We start from the raw sequence: 20,243 nt of genomic DNA on the forward strand, positions 1-20,243 counted from the left end.
ATTGACCTCTCACAAAACAGCATCAAGGTAGCTCGCAACAGCTGTTCAGGCTGAACGCACTCTTAACACACCCTGTGTAGGGCCACGTCATGTTCTTCCTTGGATTTTCCAAACACCAACACGTCATCTGAGTAGTTGAGGCAGTTGGGTTCATGCCTTATGATCTTGTGGATCTCCTCCTGAAATATTTCTGCGGCGGAGGAGATGCCGAAACGGAGTCTTTTATACTGAAATAGTGCCAGGTGTGTTGCGAGGGTAGTGATGTATCGAGATTCGGGTGCTATCTCTATTGATGATACCCTTTTGTGAGGTCAAGCTTGGAAAACACCTTTGCTCCATGGAGCAAGTGGATCATGTCTGTGCTCTTTGGCGCTTGGTGGCGTTCGCGCTCAGTCGCTTCGTTGGCTCTCCGCATGTCCACGCACAATCGTATTGATCCATCCGGCAACTTCTTAGGCACCGGGACTATGCGTGACACCCACGGGGTGGGGCCAGTGACTGGCTCGCTCACTTGTTGTTGTAGGAGCTTGTCTATCTCCTCCTCTACTTGCCTCTGTTTATTCACAAGTAGGCCCCGGTAGTGTTGGGCTACTGGCCAGACTTTGGGATTTATGTGCAGTTGAATTTTTCTGTGTTTCAGTTTTCCTAGCCCTTTGAATAGTTTCGGGAATGCAGCTTCCACGTCTTCTGAGATGGCGAAGTACTTGTGGGCCATTAGCTGGTATAGGATATGTACCAGCCCCATGTCGACCGCCGTCCTGAAACTTAGGATGCATCCACGGTTGGCTTCCTTCTTTAGAACGTGTAGCGATGTCTTCGTTGCATAAGTCTTGCAAGTGCACCAGGCTGTTATCATGCTTTTGCAGGGTAAAGGCGTGGTCGACCCATATGGGTAAATGTCAATTGTTGACCATTTGAGTTTTGGGGGCTGGGCTAGAGCATTATAGGCTGCTTCACTTATGATGTTTACTGTCGCCCCCTTATCGATGAGGAATTCCACCGGGGTTTTGTTGACCTGTAGCGTGAGTATAGGGCTGTGTTGGGTGGCGGTACTGTTGTTATGGGCCCACACGTAGCCCTTCTTGCGCTGGTCATCACCCGATGATGGGGATTCACTGCTTGACGGGGAACTCATTTCTATTTATCGAACAAATCTTCTCCTGCTGGTGTGTCTGGTGCCCTCAGGAGCCCGGCGGTCATCTCGGGTGTAAGTGTTTCTGACGTTCACGTTCTTCTCTCCTCTGGCCTCTGGACTCTCCTTCCAGCTGCCCACCTGGGGCGCTCGCCCTGCTGCTTCTCCGTTGTTCCTGGAATCTCTGTCTATTGATCGTGTGGACTGGGGCGTTCTTGCAGACGGCCCGAAAGTGGTCATCTCCCCCACATGCGGCACATTGTTGCCCCAGGGCGGGGCATTCACCTGTGTGAGGGTATTCGTATCCGCACCGGAAGCAAGTTGTTTCCGACTTTCTACCAAGTTGACACTGCGTTGTGGACAGCTTGTTGATGGCGTCTGCCTCTACCGGTTTGTGGTGTACTGTGAGATTCCCTAGGTTGTGGAGCTGGGATTCTACGGCCGCTTCCATCTGAGCCAGCTCTAAGATGTCCTCCAGTGAGCACTGCTTTTGCAACAGCTTCTTCCGGAATGCTTGTGACTCGCAGCCTGCGATGACTTGAGATCGCAGGGCTTCTTCGTTTGAATATCGGATGTAATTCGCAGTATTTGAGTTTGATGCAGAGCCTCATGACATAGTTGTCGAGGGACTCCCCATTTTCCTGACGTGTAGTATGGAGGATGTGCCTCTTATAGTCAATGTTAGTGTGGGGAGCGAAGTGTTACGATAGTTTGCTATGTAGATCGCGGTAGGAGGCTGTGTCCAGGTCGAGTAGTTCCCCCGCGATGTCCCGCACTGCTGGTCCCACTGCCATGGACAAGATGTTGTTTAGGCATGTGTGTCGTCTGTGAGACCGATGGCCCCCATGTAGAATTTGCAGTCCCTCAGCCATATTGCCCATCTGGGCCCTAGATTGCTGGTGTCCCGCAGATCAAAGTGTGGGGCAGGTGTAGCACTTGCGAGGTGCCCCCGGGCCAGTTTGCCGGTCCGGCAGCGCCTCCCGGCGCAACATTTGCTGATGTGGAAGATGCCTCCTGATCGAACATGGTAGACCATAGTGGTGTTCCTTCTGAGCCTGTGGTGCGTAGCTCTGTTGCCTCTTATTGTTGGTGAGCCGTGGTGGTAGCCCTTCTGAGCCTGTCGTGTCCCTGGTAGACAGGAGCTGCCTGCTACCGTCTCACGGGAGGCTACCCGCCCATCCCAATAATGACACAGCAAGCGGAGGGGTTCAATGGCACGTCTGCTTTTTTCTACGTTACAAAGTGAAACTGCCTCTTTCCCCGCCTCCCGCCTCCCTACCCAACGCGGGCCATCCCACATAGCGATGTGGTGGGGTTTCTGGTCACATCCGCAACATGACAACCGTTTGTCTCAAACCGCCCTGAGTCTTCGGAGCCTGGATAGGAACCTGTCTGCCATCAGTAACTCCATGTTATGGCTTCTTCTGTGGGCTGCCATGTCAAGAGTTCACAGTCCATAGCTAGTGACTATTTTCAGTGTTTCTGTGTATATGCAGCTGTTGTGTTCATGTACGTGTCGCTCAACACACTTCAGACAGAAGAGAAAATAGAGATGATTGGTGTAAAATAAAGAACTGCTGCTTCGCCCTTTATGGACTAGAGAAAGGCCGGTCCTGACAGCACCCGCCTCCACTGACCCTGACACACCACTCCCTCCTTTTTGGTGTTCGGGCATTTTGGTGGAGACCATTGTTGCTGTGCCGAGGCAGCGGTGTTGGGATGGCAAAGCTCACTTTTCAGCAGTAGTCGAAGTGGGCAGGAGTTGTTGGGAACGGAGCTCCTCTACTTTTTTTAATTACGTTTTACCATTCCTATACTTTTATTTTAAAAAGTAACCATTCCGGAATGATTTAGTTCTAAAATAAAAGTGTAGGGAGAAGTTGAGACTTGCACTTCAGTGCACTGCACTGAACGTTCCCTTAAACAGCAGGTGCATTTGCTTGGGGGTTTGGATTGCTCATCAGAGGGGCGTGGCGATGGGGTTTGTGGGAACATAGTTCCACTACTTCTTTTCGTACACTTCTACCATTGCTTTTCAGTCCATTTATTTAGGATGAGCTCTGTCATTCATTACAAAAAGCAAAGTCTCCCCTTCCCTTGCCTGTTCCGGGGATCCCCCCGTCGCTTTGGCTTCTGTGCTCGAAGCGCAAGGTCCAGATCAGGGATTTCATTTGCCGGCTCTGTGCGCCTTGCATGGATTGATCAGTCCACCTGTTATTTTCTGCCATAAGGTTCGGGCAGTTCTGCAATCGGGTGGAGTGCGAGATGTTGTACCCTCTAAGGCAGGGGTATACTGGCTTATTCGCAACTCTGGGGATTTCCCGGTAGGTCCCTGCACCCTGGGCCTCTTTGTGTGGTATTTCCAAATTATCCCACAGGAAAAGGGTTGGGCTTGCTGAAAATGTGTAAAACGGGGCTACTTTGAAATTCCCAGTCCACCCCTGCTCTAAGGGAAGTTTTATTATTGGAAATTCTATGAAAGGTTTATATTGTGTTCTCGCTAAGTTTGAGCGCCGCCAGGAAACAGGGTGAACAATCCTAGTTTGTTGGCATTCCTTTTGAGGAGGCCTTCCACAGCCCAAGGGCAAGGCCCAGTGCACAGTAGGGTGCGCAGAGGTCGATGTAACCCGGCCGTCGAGTTCCGAGGAAGCCTGCCTCAGACTGTTTGTGTATCGCAGTAACAGGCTCCCTGGAATGAAAGAGAAGGCAATTTTCCAGCACTCCTGGGCCCTGTGCCTAAGACCAGCACCATTTCTGAAGTATGGCCCCAGTCACGTGGTCTAAGATCACTTGTGTAGGTGTGGGTAGGGTAGCAGGTATTGGGGGTTCACAACTTTGATCTGGGTGGTCCAAACTGGATGGGTGCATTCTCCAGGGCTGGCACTCTCAAAGCAGGAGCCTCTTGCGTATACTGGACCGAAACAGGAAAGCCATGTTTTTAATGGATCCAGACATTTAAACGGATATGGGCAAATTGTAGATCGCAGACTTTCTGGAGCCAGGATGTGGATTGGGACGAGATAGTCCCAGCCCACCTCCTGGGACACAACACACATGGCATGGACTAGCCTGTGAAAGCAGCAGCTTTCCCGGGCAAATGCATGACCATAAAAGGGAATTCCTGACCCGAGAAGGCAGGAAGAAGGGCAAAGAACAAAATGGCTGAAGAACAAACAAAACGCCTTGTGGCATGTTCATGTTAGGGCAATAGCCACAGTTATTAGCCAAACGCTGTAAACGCAAATTAGGTAACAAAAAAATTTAGCAAGAATAGTAATAATGTAACTGCTGCCACCAGCTTGTCTTTAGGCACATTTAACAGATAACAAATAAAAAGACAAAACGGAAACATGGTTTCCCAGTAATGACAGTCTGAGGGACTAGTCAGTTTCCCCAAAACAAATGAGCAAAAGGCCAGTGAGGTGAAGCTGAAGGCTACGCTTCTCTGTAAAATGTCAGGACAATGTGTACAACAAAAGAAAAAAGTTTAAGGGTCCATAGGATATGGAGTGAAAGTTGCTTACAAGAGAAAGATCTCCTAACAACAATGTAAATCGTTTTGGCTTTTACTGCTGTTCTTTGCATTTTGTATTTATAGGCATCAGGGTGCAAAGGGGGGAGTGCAAAGTTTCAAAGGAGGATGTGATAAGGGGTACAGGTGTGCAATGGAATGAGAAGGGGGCTCGATAAAGGGAGGAGGCCATTGATAGAGGGTACCATCGATGATGAGCAAGAGGAAATATGAGCGAGAAAGGGTGAGAGTGAGAGGGTAAGAAATAAAGTGGGAGTGTGAGAGGAAGGATGAGGGGGTACGGTGTGTGAGTGGGGGAATAAAGGGTGTAGGGTTTAAAGGGCTAGAGAGTGAGTGGGGTAGGGTGCGTGGAGAGGTAAAGAGAGAGGGGCTAGGGTTGAGAAGAGAAAGAGAGGGTAGGATGGGTGGTGGTAGAGACAGAGGTAGGGTGAGTGGGGATAGATAGACTGGGGTTTAGGTAGAGAGAGTGTGGGTGGGGTGAGTGGCTGTTTAGAGAGTGGGTTTGGGTGGCTGGGTGGGGATATAGTAAGGGTGGGGTGGCTGTGTGGGGGTAGAGAGAGTGGGGGTAGGGTGGGTAGGTAGGGGTAGAGAAAGTCAGGGTGGAGTGGCTGAGTGTGTGGGAGTGGAGAGAGTGGGGGTGGGCTGGCTGAGTGGTGGTATTTGGGGGCAGGTAACACGAACAACAAAGCAGCCTCGGAAGGACTGGTGAAATGCAGCCCAAAATAGCCCAAACGTAACCCAACTAGCACCTGTAATGGGGGTTAGAGAGATTTGGAATGGGGTGATGGTAGAGAGAGAGAGCATGGAGTGGGTGGGTCATAATAGAAAGGCAGTTTCGGGAGGAATACAAAAAAGATTGCTGCTCAACGCAACCACAAATAGCCAAATTGTATGCAAAATCGCCCAATGAGGCAAATCACTATGCAGCTAGGAAATGGAAAGCCCATCACTGTGTTATGTTATGTTATGTTACTTTGCATTTATATAGCGCCTTATGTACCATTGGTATGATCGCAAGGCGCTGGTAGGTTGAACGCCCTCGGAAAGCGAACTTCAAGTCAGTAGAGAGAGAGTCATAAGGTACGTGCGTGCACCGGATATGTGTGCAGCAGGTGTGGCACTCGTATGATAGCTGCTTCTTAGCGGTTGGTGTGGTGGTCAGGAGATCAGGAGTATGTGTTTGTTCTGGCATGGTGATACCAGGCTGATTCTGGCTGCGTTAGGCCTGAGGAGAACGCCTAGGTTGGCCTGTGGGCAACCATCTGTGTTTATTTAGGATGATGTGGATTATGTGGCAGGTGTTGGTATGAGAACAGCTATACCGAATGTGTCACAGTATCGCTGTGTTCTAGTTGAGTGGTGGTGTATAGAAGAGAGTAAGCGTGGTGATGTGATATGGTGGTTTTCAGTAGGTGCTTGATATCGAGCGCCTTCATGCTCCATGCATTTCGTGCACTCCAACCGTTCCATGCACTCCAGCCGTTCCATGCACTGCAACCATTCCATGCACTCCAACCAATCATGCACAATGTCCATTCTGTGCACTCCATCTGTTCAACCCGTTCCAAGCATCCCTTCTGATCCTATTCCTCACATCTGTTCCACCCACTTTGTCGGTTCCATCCATTTCATCCATTCCATCCACTTCATCCTGCTTCATCCATTCAACCCACTTCCTCCTACTTCATCCATTCTACCCACTTCATCCACTGTGCAGCTGGGTAGTATGGTGGAGGAGTTTGGAAAAATACATTTTAATGAGTTGTCCATTTCATGCCGTGGCATTGCCGGTTGCTATCCCAACCAGATATTCTCAGCTCAGAACTCCATTTCCCACTACCTCTTTGTAACAATGGTTTCAGCAATTTTGTGGCTTGCGCCACAATATTTCGCCAATACCAAAAAAGTACATGGTTGTAATTAATTTGATGGGAAGAAACTATGGTGAAAATCTGCTGTTTATCCACGGCATAGCATTTCTTTGGGGGCAGGAGGAGCATCATAGAAGCGCAACAGTACCATCCTATTTCTCCATAGGATGATTGAGGGCTCTCAGCCTTCTTCCGTTTTTGTGGCAAGGCTGTTGGCTTTATCCTTCTTCACTTCACTGCACTTGACTTGTTGCAATGTCCTTTTCTCTAAATAATGACATGAAGAGGGGCAGGTCTTGTCTCCCAGCTTTGCTGCTTCGGAAAAAAAAATTCACCAGAAGTCGCTGTGTTCGAGGCCGCGCAGTCGGAGTCCGGCGAGGGCCGCCGTCGAGCGTCAGCGTCATCTGCTGTACAAAGGGCTCGACCCGCGCCCGTTACCTCACTTCTGTTTTTACGATGTTCACGGTCGCATCAGTTGATCAGGCTTTTAAGTTCTCAGGCTCTTAAGGAAGTTCGAGTGCAACTGGCATCAACTGTACGGAGGGGTAGGTTGGGAGGGTCGATGAGGAATACGTGGGAGGAACATCCAATCAAAAGAACGTTACAGTTGGTAAGTAACTTGTTCTTCGAAAGGATTGTGTCCTCCCACGTATTCCTCATCTTAGATAGGCTCCCAAAGCAGTAAGAATTTGGAGGAGGGAGTACCAGAAATTTCAATCATGGACTTTCTGCAGGGCATGCGCAGTAAGGGCCCTTGCACCCCATCACACGTCCCCTGGGCCTGGCGTCCATGCAGAGGCAACTCCGATACCCAGGTATTCATGTAATGAAACCTTACTCAAGCGTGATCCCGGGGTTGGCTAGGATACCATTGCAGGGTGTTCAGTGTTGTTCTACTGGGTCTTAGCATGCCACTACACGCTGGTGGAAGTGTTGGAGGAAGGAAATTAGTATACAAGCAACCACTTCCCTTCCCACTTCATCATGTTTCATTGGCCCACCCCTTTCCACTCCTGACCCTCACATTTGCATTAAGCAATAGTTTACTTTTGATATAGATGACTTTATAAGCACACATCATAAGTACTCGTACATATTTCTAAACAGACTCACGTATGTATTAGCCTAAGAGTACAATTGCAGCGTTATTTGCCTCCGTCTTGCTATGGAAGACTACAGATACCAGAATGCTATTCAGCAAAATGTCCTTTCTGACTTACAAGAGAAGAAAATGGGTTAAGAGGTTAACATGGTCCTTATTCATGATTTCATATATGGAGTGAGAGAAATGCGACCAAACATGGACACTCTGCTCACATTTCCTTTGTCGCCAAGGGTCAATTGTCTCTAGACAAGGGCTTGTGGCAACTTTACATTTTGCAATCTAAAGTGTTTTCTGAAGCAGAGAGCGAGAGAGGGGAATTTGAAGGGCAGAATATTCAAAGGGTCAATACAATAGGTTGTGAGGACATCTGTAAATTGCAGTTCATTGGAGAGGTGCAGCACCACTGACAAATGTTTTCTCCCGCTCACAACCTGTTTCATTTCTATTTCCTGTTTCCCTGGTTCATGTTCATTTCATTTTTTGGAGAGGTGCAGTACCACTGACAACATGCAGATGTCCTCATAGGAAATCTCAATGTGATTTTTTACTGTATGGTGTCAGTGGTGCTGCACCTCTCCAATCTCAATGGGATTTCTTATGAGTGCTGCACCTCTCCAATCTCAATGGGATTTCTTATGAGGACATCTGTATGTTGTCTGTATGTTGTCAGCGCTGCTGCACCTCTCCAATCTCAATGGGATTTCTTATGAGGACATCTGTATGTTGTCAGCGCTGCTGCACCTCTCCAATCTCAATGGGATTTCTTAAGAGGACATCTGTATGTTGTCAGCGCTGCTGCACCTCTCCAATCTCAATGGGATTTCTTATGAGGACATCTGTATGTTGTCAGCGCTACTGCACCTCTCCAATCTCAATGGGATTTCTTAAGAGGACATCTGTATGTTGTCAGCGCTGCTGCACCTCTCCAATCTCAATGGGATTTCTTGTGAGGACATCTGTATGTTGTCAGCGGTACTGCACCTCTCCAATCTCAATGGGATTTCTTAAGAGGACATCTAATGAGTTGTGAGGACATTTGCAGGTTGACGTTCATTGGAGAGGTGCAGTACCATTGACAACATGCAGGTGTTTATGTAAGAAATCACATTGAGATCAAAACTATAATGTAGTACAACTATGACCAAAGGCTGCAATTATACATACAACGAACAGATGTCATTTCCCACATGCGCCTTTGCTCCTTTCCCCTTGTGCTATCCCTTCTCCCCCATTGTGCTGTCTCCCCCCCTTGCCTGGTTCTCTCCCCTTGTGTGTTACTGCATCCCCATTGCGCTGTCGCTCCTTTTCCCTTGCATTATTGCTCCTTTCACCCCTTGTGCTATTGCTACTCTCATTGTGCTGTCCCTTCACCGCCCCTTACGCTGGCCTTCCTCCCTCGTTTGCAATGTCCACCCCTTCTCCCCTTGCAATGCCCCTTATGCTTTCCCTCCTCCCCCACGCACTTTCTCTCCTCCCCACCTTGCGCTTTCCCTTGCCCCATTACCCTGTTGCTCTTTTCCCCGTTTCTCTGTCCCTCCTTCCCCCTTGTGCTGTCCCACCTTCATCCTGTGCTGCCACTCCTCTCCCTTTGTGCTGTCGCTCCTTCCCCTAATGCTTCCGCTCCTCACCTTGAAAATCCCCTCCTGCCCCCTTGCACTTTCCCTCCTCCCCCTTACACTTTCCCTTCTCCCCATTGCGCTGTAGCTCTGTTCCTCCTTCCCCCTTGCTCTGTCCCTCCTACTCCCTTGCATTGCCCCTCTTTCCCCCTTGCACTGTCACACCTCTCTTGTGCTGTCTTTCCTCCCCTTTGCACTTCCTCTCCTCTCCCTTGTGCTTTCCTTCTTCCCCTTGTGCTTTCTATCCTCCTCCCTGGTGCTTTCCCTCCTGCCCATTGCTCTTTACCTCCTACCCCCTTGCACTTTCCCTCCTCCCCCTTGCTATTTCACTCCTTCCTCCCTTGCACTGCCCCTCCGTCCCACTTGCACTGTCCCTCCGTTAGGGAGAATTCTCATTCTATGGCTAATTTCCCTTACCTATAGAGTACCCCAGCAGCTTTGCAGGATTTGAAGGGTTTGTTTCTTTTTACCTGCTAAGAGTGAGACTCTTTTTCTCACTCTTAGGCATTTTTGCTATGTGTGTTCTAGGCTATTTTTGTGTTTAAAGTCTATGGGATTTTCTCACCCCCATAGGAACCATCTTTATTCACATGTGTTACACAGCACCCTCAGTGCAGTGACACAGGGTTGTTGTAGCGACTCCCAAACATAGACTCCATACCCTGGGACTGACTACTGTCTCCCAGGGCATGTAAAGTCCCAATTGACTTTACTAGTCAAATTCTATGAACTTAACCAGTACAACCCCTCTTACTACGGAGGTACTGGAAAGGGTTAATAGTTTTTCCCTTAGGTTAATTTTCGAGGGGGTACCGTAAAGTCCCTCTCCCTAAAGTTTTTGGCTGGTGGCAGAGGTTACGACCATAAATATTCGACTGCAAATATTTTCCTATGGGATTTTCCCATTGTTCGAGGCTACCACTTTTTCTGACAGCCTCCAACATACTGCCGGTTTATTTTAATTTTAACTTTGCTCTGGTAGGTTTTATTTGCCAGAACTTTAATATAACTTCTTTCTCGTGTCTTTCTCTAAACTCCTAACCTAGGTCGGGTATCCTTTGTTCGTCTTTTGGTGGGCTTCTGCCAAGAAGCCCTCCTTTCAGCGCCACTGAGTCTGGAGTGGGTCCATTGTGTGGGAGGGGGGAGTAGGACCCCTGGACAGGGTTGCCTTTGCAACCCATGTCGCACTCTATCCTGATAGGCTGGAAGGTCTCCCGCCAAGATGACCACTCCACTGTGTGAGTGACAGCTAGGCTGTATGAATGGGGATCTTTTTGCATAAAAGCAGGCTCCTGAGGACTGGAAGAGCAAGACGTCGCCACTGGAACTAAGAAGCCGAAGAGGAGAGAAGCCAAAGACACCTGCAATGACTGAACCACCGGTGAAGCCCTGCTGCAGCGTCTCACCACTTTTCCCCACACGACGAGAGGAGATCTTCATCTGCAAGAGCCTTCTTGCCTAGAGCTGGTGGGGCCAACCAGTTTGCCAATCGCCTTCCCGGACCTGCCTTGGTCGAATCGCCAGTACCCTGTACTTGGTGGCCAGATAGCCAAGCTCCAGTCCACCCGGACTGCGATTTAAAGGAGCGTACCTTTTATTCGTCGGGCAGCACCGCGGCTGGTTTCATCCCTGGGTAGTGCAGTACCTCGAACCTTCCTCCACAACGAGAGCCTCTCTTCCTCTGCTGGATCGTCCGAACTGCAGGAACTACCAGGAACAACTACCACCGCAGAAGCCACTTCTTCATTAAAGGTACATTGTTCCGCCAGGCCGCCCTTTCTTCGCGGTAGCACCAAAGGTGTTTTAAATCCTTTACCTACCTGATGGGTTGGCCGCCCCTCTCTCCTAACATTGTCTTTTCAACGTCTGCATCCACCATTTCAAATTCGTTAACCAAAGACTTGACTGCAGCTACAAGAACATTTTGCTCCTGGGCCCTTGCCCTTTACCACTCACTCGGGCACAGGCCTACTGACTCTGGCTATATTTGTTAGATCTGCCTTCTTTAGATTTATTCTCATCTAGAACTGTGTGGTGCTCCTATTTCTTACAACTGCCCTCTCCTTCCCATTGCTAAGTCTTGTGAAATGCCATTTTGCTCAGTTTTCATTTAAGTATTGCCTATACTGATGCACTGTCTTGCTTAAACTGGTTCACAAACGTATGGGAAGTGTTGCTTGGGTGTGTAAGAAGGTATTTCTTAATAACTTGTGTTTTCCCTCCCTTGTGAGAAATTGCTAGAGTATCCCTTGTGTGTGGTTTTCACTGTGCCATTTTGCTCAATTTTCACTCTGGTTCACTTGGTCTACAATTTAACTTGGGAGTGTGTATATTTTTCCTTTGACTTAATTTAACTTGCTTGATGACTGTGATACATGTGTTTTATTAGAAGTGTACACAAGAGATATATATCTACTTTTTAATACAAAGCTTTGGTCAGTGTTTCCTTGTCCCATAGTACTGTAGGCCTAATGTGTAAACCCTGAATACTGCTCATCTCCCTCTTGAGATAAGTCTGACTGCTCAGCCACAGCTACCAACTAAATGTTTGTGGTACGGACTGATACCAAAGGGGAGTTTTTGCTCTCACCTGTAGTCTTAATCTTCTGTAGTGCTCCCTAAGGGAACTGCACATGATTCTGCCTAACACTGGTGTACAGCGGTGAGGATAAACGTATTGGATTTACATTTTAGAGTTCTGCTAGTACCTTGGTCCAAATAACCACAAGGCTAAATGTCACAACAAGTTTATTTTAAACAAAAGTCAAACATGTGGAAAGATACAGCCAGGAGACCCTCCTTACTAATACTGCTGATTATTTAAGGGATCTGTGGAGACAGAAAGGTCTTCCTGTCAAAGGCAAGAAATTAGAAATGATTGATAGACTGTTAGAGAAACAAAGTCTGGATAGTGGTGCTGTAGTGCCCACTACCCCAGTAAATGTAGTAAATCTCGAGGACAATAATGTTGAAGATGTTATTGTTGATACAGATGAGGAAGAGGAGGAGGATAACAATGTCACCCCCTCTGGCCCTCCACCTGCTCAAAGGTTTCAACCTATGGCTACTGGACCCTTACCAGGTCCCACATTAAGTCCTGAATTTATCTCTCTAGAAGAAATGAGACTTGAACTTGAATTCAAAAGAATTAGTGCCCAAACTGAACAGAGACCTCAAGAAATAAGGCTCAAAGAAATGGAGCTCAACCATGAGCTTCAGATGAAGAAATTGTCTTTGGAAAATGCTTCTCTCCCCGAATCCTCTAGATCTTCCAGTCCAAAAAGACCCCAGATGCCTAAAGAGATTGTGGGTATGTATTAACCTAAGTTGGATGTATTAGATTGGCTTGCTATGTTTGAGTATAATCATGGGCTCCAGGATATCACAGGGAATCAGTTGATCCCCTGGTTATTCTCTAGGCTCCCCCGTGGTGCATCTGATGTGGTAATGGAGTTGGGGGAGGTGAATAGGATGGATTATGAATGTGTAAAGCTAGCTTTGATAGCTAGATTTGGGAAGACTCCTTCCCAGTACCTTAAGAGGTTTAGGACCCTCAAAAAGCATGATAGTACCCCTTGGGCTACCTGGGTGAATGAGTGTTTGAAGAACTTAGAGGGATGGATTAAGGGTTATAGAGTTAACACTTATGAAGGAATGAGAAATCTTGTCATGATGGAGTCGATCTATGATGCCTGCTCTCCTGAGCTCAGACAACACTTGGCTGATTCAAAAGTACTGGATTCTAAGAAACTAGCTAAGACTGCTGACTTGTGGGTTGCCAACAGGGCTACTCTCAAGGATTATGGGGTAACTCAGAAAAAGGATAAGGGAAAGCAGCCAAAGAAAGACAACAAAGAGAATTCAAATAATTCCAATTCCAAAGAGGGCCCCAAACAAAATTCTAAGGATAAGCCACAAGAGAAATCTAATCGGGCTAGTGCACCTTCGGGTCCCAGACCAGAAGGAGGTCAAAACATGCCACCATGTATAAAGACATTTGGAAAATGTTATGTTTGTGGCTCTACTGATCATGTGAAAGGGGATCCCAGATGTAAATATAAACCTTCAGGGGTCCACACTGTCTCCTTGGCCTTCGCTCCAGAGGAGGAAGTACACATGGTCAGTGAAAACTTTCAATTACTAGCTGAAGACCCCACAGGAGTCTCAGCTAGTGTATCTTTAGTATCCCTAGGGGCATGGGAACAACAGAATTTAGATGTGTATAATTCTATCCCTCCTAATTCTAAAGAGTATTATAAAGACAGTGTCCTAGTCAATGGTCAGGAGACCCCTGCAATTAGAGACACTGGGGCCAGCCTAACTGTGGTGGATGAATCTTTTTTCAAGGTGGAGGATGTTGCTAAGGCACCCAAACGCCTCACCAAGTTAGCTGGAGGGCCTGTGCAGATGCTTCCCCAATTACCAGCTCTCATCCAGTGCAATGAAATGACTGTCAGGATACCTGTAAGTGTACAATCTGATGTACCAGGAAGGGTGCTGTTTGGCAATGATCTGAAAGACCTTGGAGTAGTGTCACGTACTCCCAGACCTCCTAGTAAAAGATTAAAGGAGCTTACCAGCCCTGCAAGGGAGAGGACCCTGAGTGGCTCTCATGAGGAGATGATAGAAAAAGAAATCACTCCTACTCCACTGGAGTTACTAACTTCTATTTCCAAGCAACTAGAAGCAAAGGGGAAACCCAAGACTTCAAAGAAAAAACCAGCAGAAAGCACGCCAGGGCTGCCAACCAGGAAATCTCCTAGGTTGTCAAAAATCACACCTGTGATTCCTCCTCCAGCTGAGGCTGAGAGTGAGGAACAACCCTGTGTGGTTGGACTAGAGCCTGAAGATTCAGATCTAGTAGGAGGCCAGGAACTCATTGGAGATCTTGACCCTGTGGACCATCCTGAGCTGCAGTCTTTACTGGCAGAAGGTGGCCCCAACAGGGCAGACTTCAGTAAGGGACAAAGAGAATGTCCAACTCTGGTAGGTCTTCGCCACCAGGCAGCTTCTCAGCTTGAAGGGCAAGAGCATGGGAAGTATAGGTCACACTGGGAAGATGGTCTCTTCTATAGTGAACTGACAGAGTCAACCCCTGGAGACTACAAGAGACGTGTAGTGCTTCATGTGAACAGACTCCAATTCTTGCAACTAGCCCATGAGATACCTTTGGCTGGTCACTTGAGCTTCAAGAAGACCAAGGAAAGGCTCTCTACTTTTATTGGCCTAAAATGGGGGCTAAGGTAGATAAGTATTGCAAGAGTTGCCACACTTGCCAAACTTCTGGTGAAAGTGGCGTGGCACCCCTAGTGCCTCTCCCTGTAGTGGGAGTACCATTTGAGAGGATGGGAATCGACATTATTGGTCCCCTTGATCCTCCAACGTCTTCAGGCAACTGGTTTATACTTGTTGTAGTAGACCATGCTACTTGGTTCTCTGAAGCAATTCCTATGAGGACTGTTACAGCTCCGGCTGTGGCTAAGGCCCTCCTTGGTATTTTTACCAGGGTTGGGTTTCCTAAGGAGGCAATATCCGACAGGGGGTCAAATTTTATGTCCCACTACATGAAGGCCATGTGGAAAAACTGTGGAGTTACCTACAGGTTCTCAACAGTATACCACCCTCAGACAAATGGATTGGTAGAAAGGTTCAACAGAACCATGAAGAGCATGATAGGGGCTTTGGAGGACCCCTTAAGAAAAAGTGGGATCTTCTACTGCCATGCCTTCTCTTTGCATATAGAGAAGTCCCTCAGGAGTGAGTGGTTCCAGTCCCTTTGAACTTCTCTATGGCCATCCGGTCAGAGGTCTATTGGCCTTGATCAAGGAGGGGTTGGAGAGTTCTCCTTCCCCCACACCAGTCAGAGTCATTGACTATGTGATAGGACTCCGGAGGAGAATGTCACACATGATGGCTGAGGCAAGTGATAACTTGAAAGCAGGTCAGGCTCTGGTCAAGCATTGGCACGACCAGAAGGCCAACATGGTTGAGTTCGCTCAAGACCAGCTAGTTCTTGTTATGGTCCCAACAAGGCAGAGGGCCTTGCAGGACAAATGGATGGGACCCTTCAAGGTTGTGGGAAAACTTGGTGAGGTGAACTATCTGGTGGACTTAGGCAATCTTAAGGAGGTTCCTAGAGTCTTTCACATCAACCGTCTAAAAGCTTTTGTCTCGAGACCAGAACTGGGAGCTCTGCTTCTAACTTCAGCTCAAGAGGAGGAGGAGGAGGAGAGTGAAACTCTACCTGACCTCCTCAGAGGCAAACCTTTAGATGAGAAAATAGAAGGAGTTAATCTCTCTTCTAATCTGACACTTGAGTAACAGGAGGAGTGCAAGATTTTGTTAAATCAATTTGCCTCCCTGTTTTCTCTAGCACCAGGTTTGACCCCTTGGGGCCAACATGATATACACACTGGTAACTGTTTACCTGTCAAAAGCAGGGGCTACAGGATGTCAGAAAATGTAAAAGCCCACATCAAAGGAGAGGTCAACAAGATGCTTGATCTCGGGGTCACTGCATGAAAATCGTGGTTTACAAATTTGGTAAACTGCATGCAAACCTATGCAAACTATAAGTTTACAAAGGTTTACCAGTGTTTGAAACCTTTTCTGTAAACCTTTGGTTTACATTGTGTTTACACATAAGTAAACCCATGTAGTTATGCAAGTCCATTTGGACTTTATGTTCCAGCAATTTGTAAACCCTAACTTTGCCATGGTTTACAAATCATGAATACTTTGTAAACCCTAAGTTTGCCATGGTTTACACATCATGAATACTTTGTAAACCCTAAGTTCTGCCATGGTTTACAAATCATGAATACTTTGTAAACTCTAAGTTTTACCATGGTTTACAAAGCATGAATACTTTGTAAACCCTAGGTTTGCCATAGTTTACAAATCATGAATACTTTGTAAACCCAATGTACACTTAATGTTTCATGCACAAATGAACATTTCATTTACCAAGAAAACTTATTTGTAAACCTTTGTAAACCTAGTGTACACCTGAAATTCTCATTAGTAAACATTTGGTTTACCGAATTTACAAAGCGTGTAAACCTTTGCAAATAGTTTTCAGTTCCGTCTTTTAAGTGCACTTTTACTTTATTAAATAGTAAACCCCTTAAAACACAATGGGCCTCATCATAAGTTTACCAGTCCGGTAACTACAGTACCAGTAAGCCTGCCGGTACCGTAGTTCCCGAACCAGCAAACTACGAGATGTGCTCGCGGGTGCCTTTCTGCCCGCCAAGGCACCCGCAGAGCAGCACCTGCGAGCACAGCATGTCTGATGCACCAGCACCGTCATTAACAGTGCCGGTGCATCCGAGCTGCCCATTCCGCCCTATGGGGCCGACTGGGAATGGGGAGCATCTTTTTTCCAGTGACCGCAAATGGGCAATTAACGGGTCCGGCAGGGCCGTAATAACCCGGTAATTGCCCATTTGTGGGCGCCGGAAACAAAATGACACCGGCAGCAGCCGTGCCTGTACTACAGGCACGGCTACCACCAATGTCATAATGACCCCCAATGTTCCCAGCTTGTGTTTTAGGAATTTACTAACGAAACCTTATAAATACAGACCTGGAATCTGGTGAAGTAGCTATTGTCCCCTATCTGCAGTGACTTAGAAAAGGCACATATGATTTGAAGAAAACAGCTTGACTGTGCATCACTGGCAGCTCACCTTAAAAAGGCTACACGAATATCTAAGGCCTCTCAACTATGTGACTGCATGTTAATATGACATTGGGGACATCAAAGATGTAAATCCATTTGAAAAAAATAAAATAAAAAAGAATAATAGGGTTCGAAATTGCCAGGAGCTATTTAACTCCTGGTTATAGCCAAGGAGAGCCTGGTTACCTCGAAACCAAGTGGTGCAATACAAACACGTTTTTGTAATATTAACAGGGTAGGTTTGGGCATGTGTATAAAAGAAAATCATGGACAAACTTATTGAATAATGCATAAATGGACAAACATTTAGAATTTGTGTTTTACGCAAAGTTTACATTTGCTGTACTCTATGCACTAGCTACTGCCTAATTGGTGATGCCCGAAACAAGGGGGCTAAAATTTGTTCCTGGTCAAGAAATCCTAATTTCAACCCCTGCAATAGTAACCAGCAATTTCTCTAGGACACTAGACTCTTGCTACACAACACCTACATGTCTTATGAATTGTTGGTTAATCCTCCAATTATGGCTCTTTACTTGTCTTTTTTAATCTAAATTCACCAGTCGCTCAAATGTCATAAAAGTCCTCAGTGTGCCAGAGTACCAAAAATAACTTTCATAGGGAAAATTAATGTAAGCAACAGATACAAATCATGGTCACAGCCATATGCACCAATAGGTTAGTGGGTTTAAAAGTTAAAGAAACTGTTGTATGCTGACCATTAGGCATATAGTGGCCACTGGCAAATGTAATTAAAAAAACACTGATGAAGCCAGATGAGGTCCTACAGCACAAAGAAGAGAACCATAGGTGAAGCTAAAGTAGGCTATATTGGAAACCCACAACAAAAGCATTTTGAAAAACAAGGTCCTATATTTAGACATGTCCAGCATATGCTTTTCCTAGCCTGCTAAAGTACTGGTGTGCACCTCAACCCTGCTTCGATGCAGAGCACCCGCCTCACAGAGGTTTAATCAAAATCACAATTCTAATCCCAGACAGCATCCAACATTATTTCACATCCATTGTTTGGAGTAGGAAAATCTGACTTAAACACAAGCAACTTACAAGGCACACGCGTTCAAAACAGAATAATGGCAATTACAATGTGTGTGAATGTGGTCATTAGAAATATAGAAACAAACCTATGGGAATTAGACGCATCTGCTGTACCAATTCCCTGCAGCAGCACCAATACAATCATCTTAGCTTCTACATCAGCCACTGATTACTTGACAGAGTTCATCAAATAGTAATATTAACCACTTACAAAGAAGAAATAGCTAAACCTTCCATCTTGAGTCTTAAATTGTAGAGTATTCAATAGTTTTTTCAGAAGATATTTCCTGTTAGAAAGCAACTAGTAGCATAAAAGGCATTATCGATATTGATTTGACCAAGATCAGAGTTTTGACAAGTTGGCGATTTATAAAGTCTGCTAATGCTCCAGTTTATAGAGGTATGTCACTTATTCCTTCAGAACCAGGTGTCCACAACAATGTGTTAACCATACCCAATTTGTAAAGTTTGGACTCCCCATTGTGAAGGTCTTACTTCTTTGTGCCCTCATCATGGAACCATGGTTCCCTTAGCCACTTTGTGAGCCCCTGTATCCCCCTTGTGAACGTGGGTATGAAATTAACATGGTGTGAATGACCACATATACATGCATAACTCAAATTCTATAAAAGCAAAACGGGGACTATTAGCTAATTGTGACTTACTGCTTATAATGAAAAGTAAGGAAGAAAGGGAGAGGGAGAAAGAAAAAAGGGAGAAAAAAAGAGAAGAAGGCAGAGAGAGAGCAAGACAACCATTAGCAAAGAGTGGCAGACCGCTTATAGCGAGCGCCTCCTCCATGGCAGATTGTAAGAAAGTAGGCTAACCATTAGCAATGAGTGGCAGACCGCTTGGAGCGAGCGCCTCCACAGTGCCTCTGATTCAAAGAAAAGAGGAAGATGACCATTAATATAGTGTGAGACTTCTTAGAGACAGATATTTACTAGGGATCCAAGGGAGTGGAGGGAGGACAGAGAATCCCAAGATGGAGGTGAGCGAGAATTGCACAAACAAGACCGAGCTTTAAATGCTGGTCTACAAATGTTCACTGTTTGAGACAGTAGTGTAGTTTACATCACTAAGCCTAAATGCCTATGCATTGTCGGACATTGAGCAGTCTTGTATTACAATAGCCGTTTATTACTGCTTTGTATGCGTGTGAAGTCGAAAAACATCTAACACATTCCCTTTAGCCCCTTCATTTCAAGTTAAACATTCAGTGAAAGATGTGTATATTGTGCTTTCAATCAACTATCAATAAACTCATACCCAAATTCGAACAGCCATCCCAAAATAAAGAGGATTACCAATCCTCGTTAGCATTAAAATCCATCACCAACATATGTCTGTGTGGTGCTGCTGTTCCCTCTGACCTAATCAGATTTCCAGAAACGCAACTCATGCTTGTAAAACACAGCAGGTCAAAGCCCTGGCATGCCACTATATTGCATCTTTTTTCCAAGTACCCATCCTTACACTAGTGGTTGTCTAGATCTCTTACCAGGAAGCTGGAATGGCATAGAAGAAACTCTTGGAACATGGACTGGGTAAAAGGCAATCTGCCTTGTAACTCAAGTCATCTGACCATCTTCTACCTGTTATTACCAGCAATGAGGTTATGAGATTGAGTGGGGACATGTTGCTACTAATAAAAATGAAGAATTGATGGGCAGGAGCAGCTCCAAGGTATTTGGCATCACCTAGTATACAGGAAACATATCTGGAGAACTAGCAGCTAGTACATGGCATGCCACAAATGTAACTTTCATTTGAGATCCAAACTAATGTCTATTATATATTCCTCATTGTAATGCGATTGAAATTGTGTTTGCTTTTCTTTCTTTATGTTATGGTGTGATTGTTTTGTGGAACGTTTATTTTAAGCTATACACTAGGTTTTATTATTAATATGCTGCATTTTACTTAAATGTGTGTCATAATGCTCCTTTATACACATTCCCATAACTGGTTATTTTCACATAGGTATAGTTCAATGGTACCGGTTTGACAAGGGAGTCAACTGTAGCTCCTGGTATTGCTCGGTGTCAAGCTATCTGGGCTCTCTGAATCTACAAGCATGCGATAAACAGCTCTTAGCAATTTCACTTGCTGCATTCCATTTGAGGAGGACAAAAGAGAACGAAATGGCCAGTCTTGCACATTCTGCCAACATTGTTTATATGGCTCAAAGCTTTGCACGTTCCACAATGTAAAATTTATATTTTATGTTATCATGTATTGCTT

This window comes from Ambystoma mexicanum, chromosome 4p, assembly GCF_040938575.1.
Source record: "Ambystoma mexicanum isolate Mex_15411 chromosome 4p, UKY_AmexF1_1, whole genome shotgun sequence".
Lineage (NCBI taxonomy): Eukaryota > Metazoa > Chordata > Amphibia > Caudata > Ambystomatidae > Ambystoma > Ambystoma mexicanum.